Below are 26,832 nucleotides of genomic sequence, written 5' to 3' on the forward strand. Positions count from 1 at the left end.
AGGGGAAGTCACCCAGGAGGTCAGACTAAGCATCTCAGGAGACAGTGGAGTGGCTGGGGCTTCTCCGGAGTTGGACCAAGTCAATCCCAGGAGGCTGCCCTCAGAGTACATGGAAACCCCTCCTCCCTAAGGCCTGGAGATGCTGGGATCTTCTCTGGGGCTCTCCACACTGTGACCAGAGATTTCGTCTCTGTACATGTGACTAAGGTGTCTTTAGTCCCAGCTAATGATTCTCAACTCCAGAAAATTCTCCTAGTAAATTAGCAGGAGGATGAAGTCAGTTCTGGGCTTGCCCTTCAGATGGGGATGGTGGCTGGTAGTGTGGATAATCCAGATTGGTGGAGACTCCAAATGTGACCTCTCTGCCTCAGAATCCCTTCCTGTGAACTTGTGTTTGCTTTGGGATGACAGAGCCAACCCTGGAGATACGGGTTTTTGACTCAACTTTGTACTTTATTAGCTGTGTGGCTGTGGGAGAGGCAGTCACTTGCCGCACTTCAATTGTTTTTCATTCGAAGATTGGAAATCATAGTCATTACCCTGAAGCTTTATTGAGGAATATTGATGTCAAGATTGGCCTTCTCCTACCACCATCCATTCCCAGGTCCAAGTTGGGGCACTGAGGATAACATAGTAACTTTGGTTTCTGGTCCTGTCAGTGATATCCCTTGGATGTCTTCTCCACATGGAGTGGATCCTGTCATCGCCCTTTTCCTGGGGTCATGGTGACAGCACACTGAGGTTCATTTCCTGAGGTGCTTCCTCCATGCTGGGCACTGTTAGGCCCAGACAGACAAAGATGGGTGGGTGGTGGCATTGACTTGAGGGCCTCACTTGGCATAGAATGACAGTTGGCATGAGTAGAAGGAGACACCACAACTGGGAAGAAAAAGAATGTCCCTCCTAGTCCACAGAGCTGGGGGTGGAGCTCTCTTCCACCGTTTAGTAGCTGACTGACTTCGGGCCTGTCCTGTGGTCTCTTGACTCCATCTCAGTGGCATGCAGAATCATCCAGGGCACTTGTGAAGTTCAATGGGAAAAGCTTGGATGGGTAGACAGATGGGGAGAAGCTCCTCCCTGAGGATCCTTTCCTCCCAGAGAGGCTCTGGATGTGCTCACCTCACCTCCTCAGGAGCCTGTTCCATACAGCACCCCTGCTCTCTCGTGCTTGGGTCATTGTGATCCTCTCTTGGTTTTCTCTTTTCAATATATAGACATCTTAAAAATAAGCAAAATGTGGATGTTATCCCTTTCTAGCTTCTTATCCCTTTCTAGCTTCTAGCTTCAAAAGAAGCCAGCTTTTGAAAAAACTACCTCACCATCCTTGTTTTACTTTACATTCCTAATGGCCTAATTTGTTCTCACCACCATCCCTGGTACAGAAATAGTCCTTGCCCAAGTGCTCAAATTCAGTCTTCCTGGCCTGTGGGCTTGTGACACTGCTAACTCCTTACCCTTTGCAATGCTAGGATGCTCTTTCTCTCTTCCTCTCCCTCCCACCCTCTCTTTTTGAGCAACCTTTTGCTGCTCCCCCTTTGACTCACCTTTCCTTGTCCCTTCACTGTTCTCCAGTGTTCTATTCTTGGCCCTCTTCTCCTTTCCTTACATACACTCCGTGTGACTCATTCTTGGAGTCACACTTATGACTCCAACCTTTTGGTTCCAGCTCTGACCCATTGCCTGAATGCAAATACCCACCAGTTGATAGGCAGTTCCAGGAGGTAGAGAAACCTACCAAGTAGAGCTCTGGGTCAGGTGCTCTTACAGGCTCTTTGTACTTTCCCCTCTCCCTGCATCAGTCAGCCTGTACCCAGGTTGTCTGTGAAGGGCAAAGTCTCCTAAGCCAGACTTTGAGCTGTGTGGTGTGGAAGCCATGTGTAATTTGTCTATGCACCACCCCCAGCCCAAATCAAGATGGCTAACACAGTAAGAAAGCAGTATTTTTTTTTTTTTTTGGAAGTAAGAATAAATGTGTGAAGATACATGCCTTCAGAATTTGGGCTGAAGACACATGGAGCTGGTAAATTATGCTTAGATTAATCTTTTGGAAACTAGGAATTTGACTTATCTACCCAGCCACTTGATGCACACTTTGCTAGAGCATTGGTGGAGTCTATTAAGTGAACCTAACCTGATAGCTCCCTCTGTCTTGCAAGGTGGGCTTGTGCCTATAGTGTAGAAATCTGGTGATTTAAGCCATAGAAGCTTTCTTGAGTCTGGAAAGAGATCTGCCATGTTCTCAAAGGTATGAAAGAGTCTCTTTGGGGCTCCATGGTGAAGAGGGCTGGCACTGGGTTCTGAATTCCTAAGCGATGTTTGGTGGGACTCCCCAAGAAGGGCCCTGGGGACAGGTTAAGATAGGTGGACTATTTTGCTTGAGAGAGAATGGTGCTACTGTGTTTAACAGGTGGTTTCCAGAAGGGTCTTCAGAAGGAAGGGTGAGGTAGTTCCTGTGCTTCAGGATGGGAATAAAGTTGGGAGTCAGGGAGTGAATCAAGTCTCATATCAAAGGTCGGGGAGAGGGGAGGCCATTGTGGGGAGGAGCAGGGAGAATTCAGAGGAACGTAGAGGTGGGAGGGCTCCAGTCCTGCAGATACGGGGCACTGGCATTAGAGAGGTAACTGTGACAGGGTTTCTACATGTTGGAGCTCACCATCTAGGCTTGGTAATAAAGTTAAACTAAAGAATTTGATATTAATGTGGCCTATAGTGAGGAGTACCAAGAAGAGGAAAGAAAATGAAGATTTAACATAATGTAGGGCTGCTGGTGGGGGGAGAAAAGTAGAAGTGTTAGATGAAATACTCAGAGGCATTATGGTAGAGAGAATGAGGTATCAGCGGTACTATTTTCCTAGAGATCTGAAAGGAGAGGGTCAGAGATGGAAAGGGCATAGGTTGCAGGAGAGCATGGGTGTGTGTGTGCGTGTGTGTGTGTGTGTGTGTGTGGTGTGTATGATGTGTGTATGTGGTGTGTGTATGTAGTTGTGTTTGTGTGGTTTGTGGTGTGTGTATATAGTTGTGTTTGTGTGGTGTGTGTGGTGTATGTGGTGTTGGTGTATGTGGTGTTGGTGTGTGTGTGGTGTTTGTGTGGTATGTGGTGTGTGTATGTAGTTGTGTTTGTGTGTGTGTGTGGTGTATGTGGTGTTGGTGTGTGTGTGGTGTTTGTGTGGTATGTGGTGTGTGTATGTAGTTGTGTTTGTGTGGTGTGTGTTATGTGTGGTGTTTGGTGTGTGTATGTGGTGTGTATAGTGTGTGTGTGTGTGTGGTATATGTGTGCCTGTGGTGTACAACTGTGCATGTGCATGGGTGTGTATGCATGTGTGCATATGTGTGGTGGTGTCTGTGTGGGCGTTTAGTGTGTGTTTGAGTGGAAGGTATGTGTAAGCAGAGGGGGATACTTCCTAATTCAAAAGTCATTGTGACAGATCATTACACAGCCAACAGGAACAGTTAGTTCTTGGCTATTTTAGTCTTTTCCAGGAGGAAATGAGCCCCGGGGATGCTGGAATCAGTGCTGGCCAGCAGCAGCCTCCCACCACCGCCCTGCCCCCTTGACTCCCTCCACTAACTGGGCTTCAGAAACTAAAGGGGCGGGTACTCCCAGGAGTGGTGGTGAGGGGTCAGAGGTCTGTGTCATAAAGACTTCTATTTCATTAATTTAAAACAAGATTTTTTCGTGAATTTAAAATAGCTCTGTGATGACCATGGCCATGCTGAGGCTGTTACCCAAATTGGAGAGAGGGGGGAATGGGGAGAGAGCAGGCACAAGGGTCATGCCCTAAAGACTGCCAGTCCTCTCTCCCTGGATGTGGTTCAAGAAAAGTACACCCCAGGCCTCTGGGTTATTTGAGTGGGCGATTATTCCTTAGATGCCTGATTAAACATCCTGGTGATTGTTGGGGTGCTGATCTGACCGTCATCCTGTCCTGCGGGTCCCTTCCCATTCTTCTCTACTTGGGTGCATAGTCCGATCCTCAGCAGTGGGCTGGGGGGATGTGGAATACAGAGTGAGAGGTGACCCTTCTTTTAAGATGTTGGGAATGATGTTCCCTGCATCTAAGACATGGACAGAAGGTGCCTTTACCCAGTCATCGCACACTGACCACTCTGAGTGACTTCATGGTCTTTCTGGCAAGCACCTGTGGCCACTGCCGTCACAAGTTTTCCCCTTAGCTGGTAGAAGCCACCAGTCACCTTGGTCAAGTGCACCAGGTAGGAGTAGGAAACTGGCTCAATTTTACCCAGGCTTGCCAACAAAATGTTCTGAGTCAGTGTCCCAGGCTTTGAATATATCAAAGTGACACATCATGCACTTCTGAAAGGTGAGCTAATATGGATGGTCAACTACCACTTGGACCCAAAGGTGAGAAAGAAGGTGGACAGAGGTTTGGGCTTAAACTTGATTTTGTTGCTTGATCACAAGACTCCCTTGTCTGCCTTCCAGATGCCTTCCGAAAGTCGTTTCAAAAGGGGAGATCATTTTGGAGCAATGGAAGTCCACTGGCATGACTATGGCTTTTTTTTTTTTTTAAAGATTTTATTTATTTATTTGACAGAGAGAGACACAGGGAGAGAGGGAACACAAGCAGGATGAGTAGGAGAGGGAGAAGCAGGCTTCCTGCCAAGCAGGGAGCCCGATGCAGGGTTGGATCCCAGGACCCTGGGATCATGTCCTGAATTGAAGGCAGACTTAACAACGGAGACACCCAGGTGCCCCATGAGTATGGCTTTTAAATGGAGAGTTTGAAGAATTTGGAGAAGTACTGGTTTATTGGAGACAAATAGATTCTCCCCTCTTTATTACCGTCCAGTCAGCACTTGGCCTTTGCCAGGTCTTTGGAACACTTAGTACATTCTCAATCCCTTTATCCTGCCAGGATGGAGAGTTGAGGACTATCAGAACCTTGCAGGAGAGTTGCAGGAGAGGGACTAATCTGGGGAGACTTTGTGGCCCCAGAGGCCCCAGGAAAGGGGCTGGAATGCAGGTCTTTGGGCCGGGGGCTTGTTCTTGCAAGGTGTGGACGCAGAATTGAGAAGTATGATTGAATGGAAGTGACATTGGGCACCTGCAGAACAAGGAAATAACAGAGGTAAGGCAGAATGGGGCAGTTGGTAGAAAGCTGAGGTAAATTGTGACAATGGCATTTGAAACAGGAAGAGATGGAGGTCATTGTGGTTGCCTGCTGTTCTGTGTCTTTGGATCATCAGAGGCAGTTCTAAAGTGTGGCCAGAACCTGAGGCAGGTCTACATCCTCCTCCATTTCCAGTCCTGGCCACACACTTCCTAACTCCCAGAGATGCTGGGCGTCACGCCTGGTTGCATGGAGAGCCAATTTCCTCAGGGAGGTTGATTGGACAAATAGGATTTTTATATTCTTGTTAATTCATGTGGGAGCCAGGGGCCTCAGGTGGCTGGAGGTTGAGGAAAGTTGCTGTCTGTGAGGTTTGCAGGAGGCAACTAGTTTTCTTTTCTGCTGAGATTCTAGGAACTCTGGAGGTCACTGCCCTGAAATGCACCCAGTTGGCCACAAATCCTGGCTCCCCACCAGTCCTCTGGCTCTCTCCTGGGTAGAATTCCAACCTCTTCCTCACTTCCTTTTCTGAGCTAATGACAAGGAAGAAGCCAGCCCACTTGCCAAATGGGAGCACTGAACCTGGTCAGAGACTTAGAGACATTTGGCTCAGGAGGGTGTCAGGGAAAAGTCATTGCATCCATAGCCATCAGAATGGCAGAGAGAAGGGAGGCCAGTGGGTTAGGCTGAGGGTTTAAAGACAAGGTGGAAAGAGGAAGCCTTCCCCATCTTATATTCTGAGGGTCGGGTTTCTGCTGTATCATTCATTCCCTGTGTTATGCCTTAGCTGTCCACCTTTCTCAATGTAGGTGCAGGGAGGATGGCTCTGCCTTTATCTGATTTCTCTGATACTTGTTTTTAAGACCGAATCCATAGACTTGATCTCCCTTCCCACTGGGAGAAATCCAACTTCCTTGTCAGTATCTGCATGGATTCTCAGAAGCTTCTGCTCTTTTGAGCCTTTTCTCTATGGTTTTCTTCCTGCTCAGCTGTCAGTATCATCGGAGTTTTGATTCTTGGGACTATTCTCTGTGCCCTCAGTACTCCCAAATTTGGGACACATCCCCTCTCTCTGAATTTTTCTGAGCAACACCAGCATACGTCTTTTGTCTTTGCTGAAAATTTGGGGCTTAATTCCAGCACAAATCCACTTTAATAGTGAGTATAAATTATCAGTGTTCCAAATTTCATTGGCCCTGACTGCCATAGGAAACCTCACACCATCTCTCAGCTCCCTAGATCTTCACTCTCTCCAGGTTATTATCTTTCCCCGTGCTCTTATTCATTCACCCATTTGTCATTTCCTCACTCCATCAGTGTTTATGGACACCTACCATGTGCACTGTGCCAGTGACACATTAAAGAGTTGAGCTCTCTTTGTCTCCTACCACGCAGGGAACCTTACCTTTCTCCATGGAGAATGCAAAACCCACTCCAGGCATGCCGCCATTTTTACCATGGGTGTACACCACATTCCTTAGTGGGAGAGAAAACTTCATATTCTGAGATATATCACAACAACTACAACTCTGTGAAGCACTATTCCTCTATTCTGACCCTTTATCCTGTGAGTTGTTAACTCTGTAGTGAATAAAAGCTTAATTCTGACTTTACAGTGCCAATGGCTGCAGAAGATAGAATGACCCTTGCAGATGTGATAAACAGGGGAGGAACTGGTTTCCTTCTCTCAGTGAAATAAGGAACAGACCAACTGTTACTTGGTTGCTTTCCTTTACCTTCTGTGTGTTCTATCCAAGAGCCCAGCTCTTCCAAAGGAATTCCTTGTAAGCACTGCAAATAAAGATACTTTGTTTTAAATGTTCTCCTTTGGCTCTGAGTTCTCTAGTTTTCTTTTGACATGGTTTCTTTTGGCATTACCCAAAGCCTACTGAAATTATTCTCTTCTGCATAAAAAATGTGCAGCTTGATAAATTATGCCATTATATTGCAGGGCGTGAGGTCTATAGCCACTTATTTTTGTTACAAATTATTCTATAATAAGAATGATGTAGGGGGCATCTGGGTGGCTCCGTGGGATAAGCGTCTGACTCTTGATTTAGGCTCAGGTCGTGATCTTGGGATTGTGAGATCGAGCCCCATGTCAGTCCACCCTGGTGGGCATGGAGCTTGCTTGGGATTCTCTCTCTCCCTCTGCCAACACCCTTCCTCCCCCTCCCCCCCCACTGCTCACATGCACACGTGTTCTCTCTCTTTCTCAAAAAAAAGAGAAAAAGAAAAAAAGAAAGAAAAAAGAATGACATAATTAATTTGGTTTGTGTGTATGAGGAGGCCCTGGGGAGAAGGAGGAGGGTCCCACTTGAAGGCTGAGCTGATTCCCTGGGCAACAGCAGACCCTTTGGTCCCTGATGGTGGTGACACACTGAGTTCAAGTGTCAGACATGCATGCACCCCTCCTCCTCCCACCACCCTACCCAAGCTTTCTGGTGAACTGCCACACCGAAACCAGGCCTGGCTAGCTGATCTGCCATCATGAGTTTAAGGGAGGCAGCATTTGGCTATATCATTGATTGATGTTTCTGGTGGTGGAAGGGAGGAGAGTTCTTTAGAATGAACATAGGCCAGAGACGAGGGAGTCACTGGTACTACCTCCTGTCCCTTTGTCTTAGGATGTTTTTCACTCCTGCCATTGCTGATGCTTACAAGCAATGAGTTTCTGACCCCTGGTTGGATCGCATCTCTGGACAGCATCTTGTCACATGTCTAGTTCACCTTTGGTCTGTGAGTGTCATTCCTTGTGGTCCTTTTTGCCGAGTGGCTGGGAGAGCCTGGATTCTTCTCGCAGCTTTGCCAGTGGCACTGTGGATCTCCTTAGAAAGCCACCATCCCTCCTTTGGCTTCTGCCCCCTCCTGCGTTAAACAAGGTGTTACCATTAGATCTCCTCTAGACCCTCACCAGTGCCCAGCATCCCGGTGAGTGGATTGGCCCCTCCCCAGGTCTCCCAGGTCTCTCTGGCTGATGCTAGACTGCCTGCCACGGGGCTAGAACCCTGCTCGAGTGAAAGTTCCCTTTTCAGGGAGGATTCTGAGTCCATGCTTTGGACCGACAGTGTTCACACCTCTTGTCCCCCTGCCCCTCTTCCGCAGGCCCAGGACAATTTTGCCTGAGAGAAACACTGGGTTAAGGACAGTTTTCTATCAAATTTGTGTGTTTTCTGCTTCTCCCAGGTCCAAGAGTCCATTCTGATGATGGGGAGGCTGCCTTCTGAGAGAATGAGGAATGGGTCGTTTTGAGGGAGGCAGTCCCAGCAGGGTCAGGAGTTGCCGGAGCAGCCATAGCAAATCCTGGACAGCAGGGGGCGCTGTGGGAGCAGTCCCCACCGCCCTCCTTTCCCTCCAGAAGTGTCTCAGCCATCCTTGCCTAATTCAGACCCTTTTTCATCCACCCTGTCCAGCCCCTTGCCTGTTTCATTTTTGTAATTCCCCAGCGCCCTTACATGGAAGGTACTTGGTGTATGTTTGTCAAATGAATGTGTAATGGTAAGAAACATAAATCTCTCCCGGGTTCTTACCTTCTCTGGGTAAAGAGAGATGCCCTGACCCCAGTGGGTCAGCTGTGCTTCCCTTTCCTTGACAGGGGACCGAGGTCTCACTCTAAGGCCTGCTGCTTCCAAGTGGCCAGAAGCCATAAAGTGAGTGGTGTTGAGTCCTGAGCGGCACTCTTAAATCTCTGCTCTGTGTGCAGGTTTTGTTCTTTATCTGACCAAATCCCAGGGAACTCCACTCAACTCCGGGATATCCTTGAGAGGGAGGCTCACAGACAGGGGTTGGCAAGCCGCAAACCAGGACTAGGCACTGGAAGGAAGGTGGGAATGTCCTCCTATGGCCTCTGATGGGATAACCAAGAAACTGAGGTTCTGGAAGACCTGGTGACCTGGGCCAGCATATCATTCCCTTCTCTAGGTGGTTTTGGGGCTCCATGTTGGGGGTGGGGCCTGATGTGAAGGAGAGTGGGGTTAGGGCCTGAGCTCTGTAGCCTGGTTCCTTGGTGGAAGAAGCCAGACTGCTGAAAAGAAAAGGGTATATATTCCTGAGTAAGGAATGTGTGTAGGCAGCATGCATGTCCCTTGCTCAGGGCAGTGAGTTCCATCCCCTCCTATCTATCATCGCTGTCACCTCCCAAGTCCAGAATGCTCAAACTCTCCTTTGTACTATGACAATAACCTCCTGGTTGGTCTCCTGCCTCCATTCTTTCTGCCTATGGTTTTGCCAGAAATAGCTTTTGAAAAAGCATATTAAGTCATGTTAGCTTTTACTTTCAACATCTTTGTCAATCCATTACCTGCAAGATGAAGTTTAATTTTCTTAGCCATAAGCCCACTCTCCTTCAGATTTTCATCAGGCTTTTTGATGGCAATGCTTTGCTCAAGAGAAAAATGGGCACCTGGCTGGCTCAGTCCATGGAACATGTGACTCTTGGTCTCAGGGTCGTGGGTTTGAGCCCCACATTGGATGTAGAGATTATGTAAATAGAATAAAATCTGAAAAAAAAATGGGAGTAACATATTTAAGACTCCAAGGAAAGAAAATGCAAGCCAAAGATTTTATATCACTATTATCAATGTGCCTGTCCTGAGGAATCTGCTAGAGAGTGAGCTTCAGACAATCAGAATGACTAGAGAGATCTCACCAGAAGGAATGGTGGCAAGCATTAAAAATACAGTTACGTGTAGAATTAAAAGTAAATGAGAGTCTAAAAGGCAAGGACAGCATGAGCCGTTATGTATTCAGTCAACTGGGATATGGGGCTGTGAGAATAAGAAGAGAATGCAGGCAATTTAAAAACACATTCTGAGTATTGGAGGTGGTGGTATTAATAGTTATTTTCAGGCTATTATTATATAATGTCAGATAATGTAAATCATGGACCTGTTCAACCATCCTGTGTTTTAAGAATTAGAAATAATTTTTTCTCCCTCAGGACAGCAACTTGCTGGGATTTTTATTGGTATAACATTGAATCTATAGATCGATTTGGAGATAATAGACAGCTTTTTAATATTGAGTCTCTCCACTCACAAACATGATCTGTCCCTTCATTTATTAATATTTTTGAACTAGTAATAAAATATTAATAATGTTTTGTAGCTTCTGTGTAGAGCATTTTCCTGAGGCTCATTCCTACAATCCTAACTTTTTGATGCTATTGTAAATGCTATTTGTAGATTTCATTTTCTAATTGTTCCCTTCTTGTATGTATGTATAGTATATATATATATATATATATATACATACATATATATATATATACACATACACATATATATACACACAATAGATTTTTCTTTTATATATATTTATATATATACATATACACAATTTATATATATAATTGATTTATATATTTATATGTATTATAATTGATATATATATATATATACACACACACACAATTGATTTTTCTAAGTTGAATTTATATCCAATGACCTTGCTCAAATTACTTAATGAACTGATGGCAAGTTCTTTGGGATTTTTCTACATCTCCAATTGTGTTGTGATCATGTTGTGTGGGGGTGATGACAGTTTCATTCCTTCCTTTCCAATTCTTACGTTTTTTTCTTGCCTTTTTGTAGTGGCTAGGGCATCTAGTGCCATATGGACAGACATGGCAAAATCAGGTATTTTTGATCTCAGGTGGAAAACTTTCATTAATTCACCCCATCAGTATCATCTTTAAAGTAGGTCTTTTAAAAAAGATACTCTAGATTCACAAAGCCCTTTTCTATTAGTAGTTTGCTGAAGTTTTTATCATGAGTGAATATGAAATTCAATCAGATGCTTTTCTGCATCTATTAAGATAGTCATATAATTTAACTTATTTATTATATTATGTGTTAATTCTGTTAATAGATAATAATTTATTCTGTTAATATAATCAATTATATCCACCAATTGATTTGAAAATTTTTCCAGCTTTACTGGGGTATAATTGACAAATAGAAATTATATATATATATTTAAGGTATATAATATGATGTTTTGATACACGTATGCCTTCTCAACTGAGCACCACAATCATGTTAATTATCATTACCTCATGTAGTTACAAATTTGTTTTCATGGTGAGAAACATTTAAGATTTTTCCTCCTAGTACATTTCAAGTATACCATCCAGTATTGGTAACTACGGTCACTAAACTGGATTAGATCTCTGGAACTTACTCAGCTTCATTAATAGAAACTTTAAAAACTTTGACCAGCATCTCCCGGCAACCACCATTCTACTCTGGGCTTCTATGAATTTGGCTATTTTAGATTTCATGTACAAGTAAGATCATGGGTCTGTTGTATTTCTGTGTCATCTGGCTTATGGTTCACGTTTGGAGGATGAAAGGAAATTAATCCATTATCTCTAACTGGTAAATAAAAGGAAATAATTGAGCACTTATTCTGCCTATAGGGCTATTGTATTATGTATTCAGTTAACTGAGGTATGGGGCTGTGAGAATAAGAAGAATAAGAATAAGAAGAGAGTGCAGGCAATTTAAAAACATATTCTGAGTATTGGAGGTGGTAGGTACCACTGGGCAACCACATGGTAGGTGAAGGAAGTGTCTCTCTCTCTCTCTTTTTTTTTTTTAAAGAGCTTTATTTTTTTTAAATTTTTTAAAAGATTTAATTTATTTATTTGACAGACAGAAATTACAAGTAGGCAGAGAGGCAGGTAGAGAGAGAGGAAGGGAAGCAGGCTCTCTGCTGAGCAGAGAGCCCAACGAGGGGCTCGATCCCAGGACCATGGGATCATGACCTGGGCTGAAGGCAGAGGCTTAACCCACTGAGCCACCCAGGTGCCCCAGGGAAGTGTCTCTTAATAAATGCATTCCAACTAATAAATGAAAAAAATGTTAGAATATCACCACTTTGCAAGACTCCTGGGTGGCTCAGTCCATTAAGCTGGACCTTTGGTCATGATCCCAGTGTCCTGGAATTGAGTCCCACATAGGGCTTCTTGCTCAATAGGGAGCCTGCCTCTCCGTCTGCCACTCCCCCTTCTTGTGCTCTCTCTCTGACAAATAAATAAATAGAATCTTTAAAAAAAAAGAATATCACTCCTTTGCAACTCTCAGTTAATTAATGGATTTAGACATTGGACATCAGTAACTGTTAACATCATGTACTAAAAAGAGAATCAGATATTATCTGCCTTTAAGTGAAAGGATACAACATTGCCTAGACAGTTTTTTAAAAAAAGATTTTATTTATTTATTTGAGAGAGAGAGAGAATAAGAAAGAGAGAGCATGAAAAGGGGGAGGGTCAAAGGGAGAAGCAGACTCCCTGCCAAGCAGGGAGCTGGATACAGGACTCGATCCTGGGACTTCAGAATCATGACCTGAGCCACAGGCAGTCACTTAACCAACTGAACCACCCAGGTACCCTGTCCCTAGTCTTATCAAAAGGATCAAACATCCATCCAACCCAGGCTCTGGATTCAGCTGTCAGTTTGCTGAGAATACAGAATCAACAAAAATCTGGTCTGTCAGAAACTATGTAGGTCAGCTGTCTATCTACAGGTCTTTGACAGGTTATCTTCAACAGATAGACTGAAAGAAAAAGAATGGGATGGAGGGGGGGAAACTTTAGGTTAAAAGGGCCTTTTAAGGTTAAAAGACTATTTATTACCACTTCTTTGGTGATAAGCCTTCTGGGCTTGCCTGGTAAGGAGGACTAAGGGTCTTTCATTCATGCTTAATTCTTGGAGGCCCCCATCTTCTTTTAGGGGCCCTGGCTTTGGAACTTAGAACTGTGTCCCTTCTACTGATTTCCTTAGGAGATTATGATTTTGGGCACTTTACTCCTTCCTCTAGGCAACCTGGGAAATTCCAATCTTCTTAGTTTTAACTCTAGGCAAGGATACACCATATGCAATTCGGCTTCCTTTTCAGTGTTTTACCCACTCACATTGCCGGTGGGAAGGCTGATGAATCCAAGAGAAGGGGTGTATTTTGCTTTAAGTTCTTGCATTAGCGAGGCAGTCAGTATAGTGAAAGATGAGCCAGCACCAGGCTCAGGTGTAAGGTCATGTTTCCCTCTGTTGACCTCATGCCCTGGCCAGAGTTTTTGTGTTAAAGGGCTCTTTTGGCTCACAGCCACATGTTGGGCTGGTACCAGTGCCCCCAACCTTCCACCCTGGGCCTTGTGTAGTCAATTTGCTTTTGGAGACCTCTGGTACCCTTTGTTGTCAATAGACACCACCCACTGAAGTAACTTCAGTTGATGATGGGGAGTGTGTTACAGTTTAATCCCAAGAGGGACAAGGTCAGTGTCTTGATCCCTCTCATTTTGGCAGCCTTGTTGGACTCTGTGAATATTATCCACTTTCACCCCAGGGATCTGCTTTAGCTAGTGGGAATCTTAAATAAACTAGCTTTGTCCAGCCACATAGAAAAGGTCTGATGGTACTGTTTTCCTGGGAGAATGGGTACCTACCCATCTTGCAACTACACAATTGAAATAACTATTTAGTGATTCCTAACATAATAATGAAAATTTGCTTAGAGATGACCCTCTTCCATTTAGCCATAGAAGAGGCCGGTGAAATCTTTTTTTTTTTTTTTTTTTTTAAGGGAGGGAGAGAGCACACTCATGCATGGGGAAGTGGTGGGGAGGGACAGCGGGAGAGGGAAAGAGAGAATCTTCAGCAGGCTTCATGCCCAGTGTGGAGCCGAACTTGGGGCTTGATCTCATGACTCCAAGATCATGACCTGAGCTGAAATCAACAGCTGGATGCTTAACTGACTGAAACACCCAGGCGCCCCAAGGGTGGTGAAAAATTTTTTTCCTTTTAATGTATTTATTTTTATTTAAATTCAATTAACATATAATGCCTTATTGGTTCAGAGGTAGAGGTCAGTGACTCGTCAGTCTTATATAATATCCAGTGCTCATTACATCATGTGCCCTCCTTAATGTCCATTACCCAGTTACCTTATCCCTCCACCCTCTCCCCTCCAGCAACACTCAGTTTGTTTCCTATGCTGAAGAGTTTCTTATAGTTTGTCTCCCTCTCTGATTTTGCCTTGTTTTATTTTTTCCTTTCTTCTCCTATGACCCTCTGTTTTGTTTCTTAAATTCTACTCATCAGTGAGATCATTTGATAATTATCTTTCTTTTTATCTAATTTATCCCAATTATCATATGATAATTATCTTTCTTGATTTATTTCGCTTAATATAACACCCTCTAGTTCTGTCCACCTTGCTGCAAATGGCAAGATTTCATTTTTTTCTTGATGGCTGAGTAGTATTCCATTGTATGTATATACCATATCTTCTTTATCCATTCATCTGTCGATGGACATCTGGGCTCTTTCCATAGTTTGGCTATTGTGGACATTGCTGCTATAAACTTTGGGGTGCAGGGGCCCTTTTGGATCACCACATTTGTATTTTTGGGGTAAATACCCAGTAGTGGGTCATAGGGTAGCTCTATTTTCAACATTTTGAGGAAACTCCATACTGTTTCCAGAGTGGTTGCACCAGCTTTCATTTCCACTAGCTGGTAAAGTTTTAAGTTCTATGTTACTAAGCATCCAAGTACATAAGTAATAATCAGTTCCCAATATTTGAATTAAATAAGACACATAACTTGATTGGCATAGACTATTTAGAGTTGCAACATTGATTTTCTATAATTTAAAATCAAAGGAGAGATAATTTTATATTTTGTTTTCTATGTATCCTTATTAGTTATGTGTAATTATTATTAAAGTTGGTAAAAGACTGCAAATAGTTAGAGGCCCTATCTTACCACACTTGTGAACCATTAGGGATCTAGGTCATCCAAGTAGGAAATCTTTTTTTTTTTTTTTTCAAGATTTTATTTATTTGGCACAGAGAGAGAGAGATCACAAGTAGGCAGAGAGGCAGGCAGAGAGTGAGGGGTAAGAAGGCTCCCTGCTGAGCAGAGAGCCGGATGCGGGACTTGATCCCAGGACCCTGAGATCATGACCTGAGCTGAAGGCAGAGGCTTTAACCCACTGAGCCACCCAGGCGCCCCAAGGAATCTTTGTTTTATATGAAAAGACCTAGAATATACTTCATCTTAGGTCTTCATAAAAGGATGGCCCACTGGGCCTGAATGGATGCCTGTCTTGCTCTGCATGGTTCTCAACTCTCATGGGGCTGTGCTGGGGTTTTCGTATTAGATACACGTACTTGTGTGTGTGTGTGTGTGTGTGTGTGTGTGTGTGTAGTATTCTGGCATGAACATCTATGTTTGTGTTGCAGGACGTTCATGGGATATTTCTTTTTTTTAAATTTTTTATTTTTTATAAACATATATTTTTATCCCCAGGGGTACAGGTCTGTGAATCGCCAGGTTTACACACTTCTTCACAGCACTCACCAAAGCACATACCCTCCCCAATGTCCATAATCCCACCCCCTTCTCCCAAACCCCCTCCCCCCAGCAACCCTCAGTTTGTTTTGTGAGATTAAGAGTCACTTATGGTTTGTCTCCTTCCCAATCCCATCTTGTTTCATTGATTCTTCTCCTACCCACTTAAGCCCCCATGTTGCATCACCACTTCCTCATATCAGGGAGATCATATGATAGTTATAACTGATATTTCTAAAGTAATTTTGAATTTCAAAGTCAAATTGCAAACATTGCATTATTAAAAATGGCTTAATCAGGCCCTCCTCACATTCCTGGGAGAGACTGATGAGGGCAAAAGTACCACTTACAACCTGCAGTCCACAGCCAGAGCTCAAGGAGCACGCTGCTAACTCACACTGTTTCCCGTTTTCTCATTCTCCTCATTCTCTTCTGGGTCAACTTTCTTTTCCCTGTGTCTCACCCAGCCTCCCTTTCCTTCAGAGCCTTTACTTTAGAAAACTCTAAAGAAATTGTAAATTCTTTATCTCCCTCTTTGAGATGTAAATCTTTAAAAAAGCTTCTTCCATGGGGCGCCTGGGTGGCTCAGTGGGTTTAGCCTCTGCCTTTAGTTTAGGTCATGATATCAGGGTCCTGAGATTGAGCCCCATAATGGGCTCTCTGCTCAGCAGGGAGCCTGCTTCTCTGCCTACTTGTGTTCTCTTCCATCAAATAAATAAATAAAATCTTAAAAAAAAAAAAAGAGCTTCTTGCAGGCCTTATAATTGAAGGAATATCTTTCTCAGGGCCTGGGACCCATCTCTTTGAAATGCAATCCGTAGGGACCCTAGGGCTTGCTCTCCCAGTCCCCAGGGAGGGTAGGATTCTAACGAAGGTGCCTGGTTCAAGCAGCAAAAACTTCCTCAAGATATAAGAAGTGCATTTTTCCTTTGGATAAAGGCAATTAGGCCATGCACCCGGCCACCCCAATTACTAGGTGAGTTCAGGATGGCCTGTGCGTGACAAATGGAACTGCCGAGTCCTCCTGCTTGGGGACAAGTCATCATTAGCTGGAGAACAGATATGTAATGTGACACATGTACTTGGCTGTAGAAGAGGTGAGATTTTTTTCTGTCTTCTCAATCTCTTTAGTGATTTGTCTGTGAGGCGCGTCACATTCTGGTTGAATGCTGAATAGGAAAACTATTTCTTTGTTTTCTGCTTTTGTGGTAAGATTTTCAGGGTAGGCGGGAGATTTTGTTTTTGGTAGTATTCTCCAGCTGTTCCTTGCGCAGTCTTCTCTCGAGTCTCCTCCTTTGCCCCCTCCTGAAACCACATTATGTTACCAAGAAATACCTAATAAACCTTAAAGGATTTATCCTCTTCATCATCTCTCCATTTACTCCTACATTCATTTGTCTGGATTTTGTCCTTTGGAAAAAAAAGTCCTTTAAGCCTGACTGGATATTTCTCTTATGAATTTAATTTTGCTGAGTAGTTTTCTTTTTACAAATAAAAGTATCCACTACTTTTCATTATATATGTTTATTTTAAATATTTGAAATGTGGATAAACAAAATGAAGAGAACAAATCCACCATTAAGAATATTCAATGCTGGGGCGCCTGGGTGGCTCAGTGGGTTAAAGCCTCTGCCTTCGGCTCAGATCATGATCCCAGGGTCCTAGGATCCAGCCTCACATCGGGCTCTCTGCTCCGCGGGGAGCCTGCTTCCTCCTCTCTCTCACTCTCTGCCTGCCTCTCTGCCTACTTTAAAAAAAAAAAAAAAAAAAAAAAAAAGAATATTCAATGCTCAGTAGACCATCTGGCCTCCCTAGGTTCTTCTGCACCTATGAGTGCAGTAGTCAGTGTGGGAAGGACTCTCTTCAGACCTTTGAGGTTTGGCCAAGAAGGGAAAAGTAGAACCTCGTATTCTTCTGGTGAGGTGATAAAGGGTTTGATAGGAAATGAAGTGAGGACAGAGAGCAAGGACTCTTTCAAGAAGTTTGGCCTGTGTGATGACAGATCTGTGTGTTCAGGAGCATGGTGTTGAGGGAAGGTTTTTACCAAGACTACAGAGACTTGACTCTATTTAAATGCTGATACACACCTCCATCTTGCAACCTGCAGGCTCTTAACATTCCAGTTCCTAGCATATCTGCACTGTGCTGAGGATGTTCTCCTAGGACACTGGACTTGTCTTATTGAAGCCAGAGGTTTCAATATATATTTCTACACAGACACACTTTATGGTAATTTTAAGAACAATTAAAAAATAAAATGTTGAGGGATGCCTGGGTGGCTCAGTTGGTTAAGCAGCTGCCTTCCCATGATCCCAGGGTCCTGGGATCGAGTCCCACATTGGGCTCTTTGCTTGGCAGGAAGCCTGCTTCTCCCTCTGCCTCTGCCTGCCTCTCTGTCTGCCTGTGCTCGCTTGCTCTCTCTCCCTCTATACCTGACAAATAAATAAATAAAATCTTAAAAAAAAAAATGTTAAAAGAAAAAAAAAAAGGAGAGTGGAAAAAAGTCACTTGGAACGTTACCATCCAGAGACAGCTGTTGTTAACCCTTTTCAATCTATCTGGTATCTACACCCAGACAGGTGACAGATCTTCATCTCCTCTTGTTCTCTTACCAGTCCTTCAAGGACTCTTTCTGTTTCTTTCTTTCTCCTGGTCTACACTGAAACAAGTTCAAAGATTTAAGTCTCAGTTTAAGTTCAAGACAGAAAGATACAGTTGCATGTTTGCAAGGCTAGGCTCTCCTCCCCCAGAGATCTGACAGGAGAGGGATGGAGGTGAGAAGGACCAGAGTGGAGCTGGGGATGAGGAGGGGTTGCGTCCTGGACGTCCTGTTCAGGAGCTGGGAGTAGCCTGTCAGAACCCAGTGCAGAGTCAGTCCTGAATTTGGACCCTCCCACTCCACTGGTCTCTGTCTACAATTGTCCTACAGCAGTCCTAGTCTCTTAAAAACCTGCCTGAGCAGATGGTATAGTGTACTTACATATCTTTAATGAGGCTGAGCCTGAAAAGAAGTCCTCCGCTCTGGACCAGAGGTAACTATGCAGAACTGTAAGCATTTTCCTATGAGCCAGTATGGCAGTGAAGTCACAACCACTGTTTACATATGTGAAGGGTTTCCTGAATGAGCAGGATTTGGTAGAAGGAAAGAAGAGAGACTTAATATTTTTTCTCACTACCGTCTTTGGACACCCGTTCTGTGGAATCATTCTTCCTGTGCCTGGATAATATTGTAAACAGTTTTTATATCTTTTCAAACACTGTCAGTCAATAAAAAGTCTAGTGAAGCATAATAACCATGAACTTTCAACCATTTGAAACCTTCCCTTCCCTTAGAGACTATTTTAACTTAAAAGCCCATAGTGGGGGAAGGGAGACATGGGCAGTTTTAATCTCTCCTTTACCACTTGTTCCTTTACTCCTTCCCCATCCATGGTGTTGCATCTGACTTTTCTAGGATTGGGCTAGAGGAAAGGAGAGATATGGGCAACTGGCATGGGTAGTCTGGTGTTGGCACTCATAGATGTAGTGGATCCCATAGGTGATTTCTTCTTGCTGTCTGCTTTTGTGGGTTATCCAGTGCCTCCTCCCGTCACTAAGAATCTCTCATCTGCATGACTTTTGGCTTGGCTGCTGGTGCTCCCCTCTGTGTCTCTGACCTCCCTCTCCTGTGTCAGGTTACAGGGTGCCCTCCTGATGGTGTTGATCCTAAGGTGACCCAGGGGGGGCTTCCTCTCAAGGGACCCTATCTCCACCCCGTGGGAAACCCATGCAACATTTGTCTTCCAGCTTCTGGACATGTGTGACAGGCACAGCTTCTTTTTTGGAATTTTCTGGAGAAAGGGTAATATCAATCCTCATTCCTTCAAATCCAGAGGACACACGTCATGCTCTCTAAATACTTCTGTCGACAGCTCTCCATTTAGCTTAATGTGAAGAGGGGAAGCACACTCTTTTTCTCTGGCGCGTTGATGTTCCTCTCCAAAGGAATTCCCAACGATGGGACTTTAAGCTCCAATAATTCTCCAGTTTCTTTCATAGATTCTGGAGATTGGTGATGGGGAACAGCAGAATGCTTTGAACTATCTCTGGCCTGCAAAGGTGGTGTAGCATCTTGCCTTGGAAGTAAGGTTACTTGGTACCCTTTTTTCCCCCCCTTCTTGCAGTCTTTTGCCAAAAGAAAGACAAAAAGGTTTCATTCAGAAGAATTTGTCATCCCATTTATACTGCTTTTCTCAATGGATGCTCTATGGTAATATTTTTCTTTTTCTTCTTCTTTTTTTAAATTTATTTATTTTCAGAAAAACGGTATTGGGAATATTTTTCAATGCTAACAACTACACATCTGCATGCTTATCTTAACAGATTATGTTTCTTTATTTTATTTATTTTTTTCTTCATTTTAATTATTAAAAAATTCAAAGGCAATGTATGCTTTTGTAAAAATTTGGTAAATATGGAAAGGTGAACATCCCCCCCCCCTTTTTTTTTAAGGATTTTTATTTATTTATTTGACAGACAGAGATCACAATAGGCAGAGAGGCAGGCAGAGAGAGAGGAGGAAGTAGGCTCCCTGCTGAGCAGAGAGTCCGATCCCAGGACCCTGGGATCATGACCCGAGCCAAAGGCAGAGGCTTTAACCCACTGAGCCACCAGGCACCCCTGAACATTCTCTTTTACTCAATGACTGAAATTCTTTTCTCTTCCCTGTAAGAAGCCATCTCAATTTTCTATGTGTCTTTTCAAATCTTTTATCACCCACTTACAAAGATGTGTATGGATTTAGACATTAAGAACAGGACTATATTATGTCTACAGCTTAATGTCTTCATGATTTGACTTCTTTATGAGTACATGGAGCCTTATCTCATTCTTTTAAACTACAGCCAAATATTTCAAAGAATAAATGTACTGTTCTTTTATTTTTAAAGCACTTCCTTACTGATGGATTTTTTTGGTGGGGGGTGTTTCTAATTTTTTCCCTACTATTAGTAACGCTAAAGTGGAATTCTTTCTGTACATGCGTGAATATTTTTAAAGGACGAACTCTTAGAAATTCAATTGTTGGTCCATTTCAAATCTTGATAGATATTTTCTTCCTAGAAGTTATTCTGGTTATATCTTCATCAATAGTGTATGAAAGTCCCTGTTTCCCCTACCCTTACTGGTCATCAGTAGATACTATCAGTAATGAAAATTTTGGCCAATTTGATGGACCAAAAAAATAACATTTTGTTGTTATTTTACTCTGGATGTCCCTGCTTACCAGTAGGTTTGAATATCCTTCGATAGGACTATTAGACTTTTGTGTTTTCTTTCCTGTGAATCATTTGTTTAGGTCCATTGGCTTCTTTTTCTTCTTCTTCTTTTTTAAGTTTTATACCTCTCTGATAGTATCTCCTTAAATACTTTCATTACTAACCTTTTGTTTTGCATATATTGCTAGGCAAGGCTGACCAGTTTTCTTTCATTCAGAATGTTTCTTTCCATGTTGAGAAAACTCCATGCATAACACCCATGGTCTCAATGCACTCCTAAGTAAGAATGACTTAAGGGGTGCCTGAGTGGCTCAGTCAGTTGAACATCCAGCTTTTGATTTTGACTTAGCTCATGATCTCAGGGTCATGAGATCTAGTCCCACCTCGGGTTCTGTGCTGGGTGTGGAACCCACTTAAGATTCTCCCCCTCCCTCTGTTACCCACCCCTGTCATGCACGCACGCATTCTCTCTCTCTCAAAAAAAAAAAAAAAAAAAACTTAAAAAGTTTGGAAAAAGAGCCTGGGGATGGGGTATGTGGCTGGGTGTCTTGTTGTCCTCCTTCCCTTGGGGCCCAACCTGCTCATAGAGAGCAATGTGTTCTGCTGTTCTTCCCCATGCTGGGAGCTTCCTTCGTGGGATGGCCTGTGGTGGGCCAGCCCTCTCTGTGAATAGATGGACAACTGTGATTCTTTTTTGGATCAAGTAGTAGAAAGTGTCTTTAATAGAGACACGAACTGTATCCTCTGTTACCAGAATTATTAGTAGGAAAGATGATATCTTGATTATTCTCTGCCATATTCTTTAAGAAAAGGTAACTTTTTATTTTGAAATACTTTTAAACTTCAAAAAAACTTACATGAATAAACAAAGAACTTCTGTATACCCTTCTTCCCAATTGCTCATTTGATAATAATTTACCACATTCACTTTATAATTTTCTCACTTTCTATTATTTTCAGCAATATGAGAGATTTTAGGAAATCTCTCATACACATTTTAGGAAATGTGTATTTCCTAAAAAAAAGGGGGGGGGTATTCTTCTAAATACCCGTGGGTTTATTCATTAAAATCAGAAGATTAACTGATACAGTATTAGTATTTAATCCATGTTTAAATGATGTCAACTGTCCCAGTCATATTCTTGTAGCAAAACAAATACGTGACAAGACAACAGCAGCAAAACCAATTCTTCCCTATTATGCCTTGACTTTTTTTTTTTTTTTCCAGAACTGAATCTTGGATGATGCATATTTGGTTTTCATATCTCTTTTAGCCTCTTTCAATCTGGGAAATTTCATTGCTGTATCTCCTGGGTCCAGAAAAGGAATTCACAAGTATTTGTTGAATGGATTAATACCAAGTAGCTTTCCAATTAAAAGCTACAAGGAAAAGAAAACATCGAGAACCAGGTGATAGAGAAACACAAGCAGAAATTAAAGTTGGAGGGGGTTACTGCTGAAGTGAGACCTGTTCCTCCCCCAGGAGCTCTTCCCAGGAGAGACTTGAAGCCAGGAATCAATAAGCCCAAGGAGAAACTGACCAAGGGGATGTTCGTAAAGGTAAGTAAACAAATTGTGATTCTTGGAAGAGCCAGGATCATCATTCCTTCTGCCCTCCTCCTGTTTCCAGAGTGACTGGCTGAAGGCTTTGCCCTAGAGGGAGCCTACAGACCTGCACTAACTCTAGGCCCTCAGGTGGTCACAGATATGAAAAAGCAAGCAGGACTGTCCCTTAGCAGGAGACGCAGGCTTGTCTGTTGGTTCAACTTCTATACAACCACAGACCTTAATGGGGAACCCTTCGGTCAGCGTCCTCATCCTATGTAGCTCTTTAGGCCTTCCAGGAGAGAGATCTATCATGGAAACTGACATAAAGAAAGTTGTAGAAACCTTTGCCAGATATTTAAAGCATTACTAAGTGCCAGGAGAGGGAGGCCTAAAGGTACCTCACTTAAAACAAAGACTTACCAAATATTTGAGAAAAACAGTCTAAAAAAGAACTAAGACACATGTACAGAATAACTGATTCACAGCAAAACAACCTTTTTTTTCATTTCATATACAACAGCAATTATTTAGAAAACAATGACTGGCTATGAAATCCACAAAACTAGGGTAAATTTCCACGAGGAGCCATTAAACAAGAAAGACTTAATATTTTATTTAATTTTTTTTACTTAAAAGATTTTAAAAATTTATTTGAGAGAGAGAGATAGAGAGTGAGAGCACACGCATGAGCAGCGGGGAGCAGCAGGCAGAGGGAGAGGGAGAAGCAGGCTCCCCACTAAGCAGGGAGCCCCAAGTGGGGCTCGATCCCAGGACCCCAGGAATCATGACCTGAGCCAAAATCAGACATTTAACTGACTGAGCCAGCCAGGCACCCCCCCAAAAGTCTTAAGATTTTAAAGATAATGTGAAAAGAAAGTAATTACTAGGAGGGCTGAGTAACTGAAAGTACTTCACTAAAGATTTGGAAATTAATTTTTTCTTAAAGATTTTATTTATTTGACAGAGAGAAACAGTGAGAGAGGGAATGCAAGTAGGGGGAGTGGGAGAAGGAGAAGCAGGCTTCCCACTGAGAAAGGACCTGAGGTGGGATTGGATCCCTGGACCCTGGGATCATGACCTGAGCCGAAGGCAGATGTTTAACCGATTAAGTCATGCAGGCACCCTGTTTTTTTTTTTTTTTTTTTTTTAATGTAAAGCAAAAAGGCAATAGAAATTTTGATTAAAAAGTTAAGAGATATAGATAAGCTCAGAAGAACAAATGTTCATTTAAGAGAAGCTAAGGAGAAGAAAACAGAAGGGAGACAAAAAAAGCCAAAGGAAATAGCAGAAGGAAATTTCTCCGAGGGCACCTTACACTTAAGACTTCAGACCCACATAGGGGCATGAAAGGACAAAATAAAACAAGATGAAACAAGAGAGCGAGACAAACCATAAGAGGCTCTTAATCATAGGAAAGGAATTGAGGGCTGCTGTAAGGGAGGGAGGTGGAGGAATGGGTAATTGGGTGGTGGGCATTAAGGAAGGCATATGATGTAATGAGCACTGGGCATTATATGAGAGTGATGAATCATGGGTCTATATCTCTGAAACCAATAATATATTATGTGTTAATTAATTGAATTTAAATAAAAAATTTTTAAAAAATAAGTTAAAACTAAAGTATGAAGACACACACACACACACACACACACACACACACACACACACACATACACAGACTTTAGATCCAGAGTGCCCCTTAAGGGTAGGTAGGAATACTGAAAGACCTGCCCATCTAAATTTTTGAATTTTATGGGTAAGGAAAAGTCTTTTAATTAACAGAGAAATAAGCCACTCACAAAGGAAAGCAAATCAGATTAGCAGTGTCTTATCTTCAACACAGGAAGCTAAAAGGACAATGGAGCAGAGTCTGCCAAAGTTTAAAGCTGCGTTATCTGTAGCCAGTTACCCATTCTGAGGCCAAATTAAAGAACTATCAGAGCATATCACTCAGCCTCCTTTTTTGGAATAATTGGTCCACAAACAATACAATTGCAAGAAAGGAGAACATGATATAGAAGAAAGGAAGATAAGCAGACAAGTCCATAGAATTTATAACTAAATGTAAAAAGTTCTTGTTATAATCACTGTGTTTAATATAATTAAAAGAAGTGATTCCTAAAATAGAAATACAGTCTCCATTATATTGAATTGTTGATTACTACTTTATGTATTTTAATAAAATACATATAAAATTATATATTACTATCTTATATGTTATGTATTATATGTTCATGAAAACTAACAATATCTGAAATAAAATGTTATTTCATTAAAATCTTGGAAGACTGAATGGAACAGAGGGGTAAGCATACATACTACAGATTTAATTTTGGCGGGAGAAAGTGATGGATATTAATTGTTGGTACTGATACAAAAATAGCTTTAAATAGGTTTGCTAGAATTTACATATATTTACTAATGGAATGAGTTCAGTATGTCCATGTTGGCAGTGTGTTACTTGCTTACTTAGTATCAGTTCTTGCTTTCCTCCTTAGTTACAGAGTTCTGATTTCACTTAGGGAGGTAAAGTGTGTTTTTAAAGGACAGCATTCTGCAGTGATGTGGTGGCTACTAAATGGCAATGGAAGTGTTGTGTGAAATGTCAGGAAAGGCTTCTCAAAAGGAGCTGACCCAGCTGACCTGAGCGCTTTGTGGCCTTTGCCCTTCTTTCTTCCTCCTGCTTGGAAGTTGGACACAGAGGCCAAAGAACTCACAGACAGCTATGATCTTAAGAAATCAGAGTTCTGTTCTAAGGATTGGGGAGCAGGAAGAGAAGAGCTGGATGGATTTCTGAGGCCAGTGGAGCCTCTATACCAGTCCTGGGCTGACTTCCCTCTAGATTTTTATTGCTTGGGAAAGAGAAAAAAAAAGCATGCCTTTAAGTTGTTCATTTTGGAGTTTTCTATTCCATGTGGTCAAACTGAATCCTAACTGATTTACAGATCTTCCAAACGGATAGAGGAACAGGAACAACAACAAAGACTTAATCAATCCAGTAAAGGTTAAGAAAGCAGAAGGAAAAAAAAAAAAAAAGAAATAAAGAACAACAAGAAAAAAATAAATGGCGGGTTAGAAAGTATACTGAAATCATAGATTTCTTTTCTAAAAGACACACCAAAAAATGATTCACAATAGCTGAAAATAAAGGGTTGTTAAAGACATGTGAGATGAAGGGTGCCTGGGTGGCTCAGTTGGTTAGGCGGCTGCCTTTGGCTCAGGTCATGATCCCAGGATCCTAGGATTTAATCCTGCTCCCTGCTCAGTAGAGAGTCTGCTTCTCTCTCTCCCTCTGCTTTCTGCTCTGCCTACTTGCGCTCCCTCTCTATCTCTCTGTCAAATAAATAAATAAAATCTTAAGAAAACAAAAGATGTGTGAGGTGAATGGATGGCAATATTCGTAGCTGGCACAATAGAATTCAAGGCCCAGTGGTATTTCAAATAGCATTGCTAAGAAAAAAGTAAAATATGCCAGGAAGATATAAGTGTTACAAATTTTTATGCACTGAGCTTGCATGGAAACAGCAAAAACTGTTAAAAAAATGAAGTGTATCTGACAAAACCAAAATCCCTGTAGGAGATGTCACTCTGTGAGTCTCAAGAAGTGATGATTCATGTGAACCAGATATAATTTTGTGTATAGATGATTTGAATAATGGACAATGGACAAAGTTGTTTTGAATGTTATACCCAGTGAAGAGAGAGTAAGCACTATTTTTAACACTCACAAGGCTTTGCAAAATCAATTATATACTAGGTACCAGAGAAAATCTGAATCAGTGCTCCAAGAAGAAATTATAAAGGCCACGTTCTCTTAACACAGGATACTACCACAGTTTAGAAATTAAGGTGAAAGAGAACTAGTGGTGATTAAAACAACAACAACAACAACAACAACAACAAAGTAACCGCTGGGGAGAAAGAATAGTCTTCATAATAATTGTTGGGTCAACAAGAAAACTGAACCTTGAATTCTGTAACCAGTGCAGTTCTTAGCAGACCCCTGGTGTTTAGTGTTTCTTTGAAACACACACACACACACACACACACACACACACACACACACACACAAAATACAAAAAAACCCTAGCAAACATAAATTCAGTGGCTGGCTTAGTGGCTAGAAATGGCCAACCAAAGACCCTGGAAAAAAGGAGAGGAGGAGATTAATTGATATAAAGCCAGAAATTGTTAACTAAATTTAAAACAAAGCAATCCCAACAGAAAGAAGCATGGATCTCCCCCAAAACCTTCTTTTCCCTCTGAGGTGTGACTTGCTCACACTCCCACAGCTGAGCCCTTGGGTTGAGTGCAAACATGTTGGTCACTTTAGACTCTATTGCAGTGGCCAGACATCCCACTAACACCCCCTCCTCCAAGGAGTCTGGGTCCTCTGCCTACCCCTCCTCATTGTCACATCTACTGAGCTCCCCGACAGCCCCCTTTCTTCAAGGAAGACTGACTCCTGGACATTGGTCTTCCCTTCTGTTTCAGTATTCTGGACAACTGCGAGGATTCGTGAGTTTGACCCACTCAGCAGTCTGGGTTCCCTGTTCCTTGTCTTCTTCTTGACTTTCATCCCAACTCCCATGGCCAGTCCCTG

General features: G+C 42.5%; 1 long non-coding RNA gene across 1 annotated transcript in view; it reads right to left on the minus strand.

Moving 5' to 3' along the window:
- Window positions 1-4,516: 4,516 nt before the first annotated feature.
- Window positions 4,517-26,832, minus strand: part of LOC309869845 — a 30,778-nt gene continuing 8,462 nt past the window's right edge. Inside the window, exons 2-5 of the long non-coding RNA XR_014314371.1 lie at window positions 9,373-9,571; window positions 7,803-7,940; window positions 6,809-6,863; window positions 4,517-5,066 (exon numbers count right to left, since the gene is read on the minus strand). This is a non-coding gene — a long non-coding RNA (uncharacterized lncRNA). The remainder of the gene's footprint in view (window positions 5,067-6,808; window positions 6,864-7,802; window positions 7,941-9,372; window positions 9,572-26,832) is intronic.

The sequence above is a fragment of the Mustela nivalis genome (assembly GCF_964662115.1).
Source record: "Mustela nivalis genome assembly, chromosome: 7".
Taxonomy (NCBI): domain Eukaryota; kingdom Metazoa; phylum Chordata; class Mammalia; order Carnivora; family Mustelidae; genus Mustela; species Mustela nivalis.